General features: G+C 36.1%; 1 protein-coding gene across 1 annotated transcript in view; it reads right to left on the bottom strand.

Annotated features, from left to right (window-relative positions):
• The window catches only part of ADAM7 (ADAM metallopeptidase domain 7), a 194,051-nt gene that overhangs the window by 78,490 nt on the left and 113,714 nt on the right, over positions 1 to 1,847 (bottom strand). The gene's annotated exons all lie outside the window — the stretch shown is intronic.

Below are 1,847 nucleotides of genomic sequence, written 5' to 3'. Positions count from 1 at the left end.
CAGAGCACAAAACTGGGTGGACGATCTTCACATATCAATTGAATTTAATTAAATTGCTCAGTGTCTAATTCCACTAATCTGGGAATCACGACTCCCTATAGTTATTAAGCTGTTTGCATACCACATGCTTCCGTCTAACCTGCTATTAGGAAAGATTTGTGAGGAACGTTTTCATTTACAACTTTAAATTGAGTAAATGATCAGTAATTTCCAGAGTATACATTGAAGTATCTTGGATGGGGTGACCAACGTGTCCTGGTTTGTCTGGCACTGTCCTTGTTTTAAAATCAAAAGACCCCTATCCCAGGAGCCCACTCAGTCCTGGGCAAACTGGTAGAGCTGGTCACCGTAATCTTGGAACATCCTAATACTTTTTAAAGGAACTGAAAATCACCCCATGTTCCATATGTTTATTTTATATGTACATGTAGAAATGATTGGATTTTGATAAAAGTAGTTTTTATCCATTGTATTGACTATTTTCATTTATCATAAAACCATTTAGTAAAATCTGATAATGTGTTGCATTGTCCTGAAAACTGGGTCCCTACTGATGGTGCCTTGGTTTACCCCTAATCAGTGCCTTGGCTAATTGTGACACATACAAGATGGGATAGGACTTCCAGTATCATTGAAGTAGTAGAATAATCACTGTCTGTGTGAGTGGGGAAGACATATGGCATAATCACAGTGATGTGACTAACACATCTGGTTCCATATTCTTGCTAAGCTTCGTAGATGAATGTTTACATTAGTGCCTTTGTGCTGGATGAAATTCCTACAAACAAATGCAGTATTCCTTGTACATTTATTTAAAAGATGCATACTTTAAACTTGGTACCCATCCAATTCCTTCGAATCTACTTTTCTTTTTAGGCAGATGGTATATAGGGTAGTGTTCCTGAAAATATAATACTTATATCACCTGCCGCAACATCAACTAGGTGTGCCTTGTTGTTACCATGGGTGCCTGCATTTAACAAAATCCCAGGTGATTCCAATACCCAGCAACATTTGTAAACCTCTGGCAATGTAAATGCAATGATACTTGTAGAGAAACAACTCAGTTTTGAAACCATGTTTCCTAATGACTTGAACTGTGATTTTGAGAAAATGGCCTGATTTCTTTGAATTTTTAATTCCTCATCTGCAAAATGGAAAAGCATGATAGCTATCACAAGGCTGGTGGAGGTCAAGTGGAGCATGTGAAATGTAAAATGTTTCATAGACTGTAAAGTTCAAGGGCAATTGTTAGCTGCTGACTTATGCAAGATCCTTCTCTTCATTTTCCTTAGAAATGCTAAAGAAAAGTTATTTCATGGTGTTTGCATGGTAGTTCCTTAACTGCCTTTACTAAGATTACATAGCTTTTAAAGTAAGACTAATCCATTAATTCAAGTCGGTTTCATGGGTATTTTGTCTGATTGGATTAGTCAGTTTGGTTGAATGTTTGAACTGGTTGTGCATAAAATTATGGGCAGTTTTGATAAAAAATTGCCGGTACATGCAAACAAATTAAGCATAACTAAAATATAAGACCTCTTCAATTCCATGATGCTGATTAAGGTCATGCAATTAAGGTAAGTAATTGGACAGGTACTTTCCAATACCAGCTGTTCTAACAGATGCAGATGCTTGTTACAAATTGGAACAATCACCGCTTACTACTACTTCTGACTCAACTTGTGTTACTCTCTGCATTTGTAGAATTTTAATAAATAACACATTGCCCTATGATCTCAAGGGAACTTCTACAATTAGTAGCACCAGTAAAATCTTTCTCTTTAGAAGACTTTCCCTAATTAACCCAATTTTATTATGATAATTCCTTTATTTCTTCTGTTCTT

This window comes from Propithecus coquereli, unplaced genomic scaffold, assembly GCF_000956105.1.
Source record: "Propithecus coquereli isolate 6110/MARCELLA unplaced genomic scaffold, Pcoq_1.0 Scaffold79, whole genome shotgun sequence".
In the NCBI taxonomy this organism is placed as follows: Eukaryota; Metazoa; Chordata; class Mammalia; order Primates; family Indriidae; genus Propithecus; species Propithecus coquereli.
This window is presented reverse-complemented; position numbering and strand designations above follow the sequence as displayed.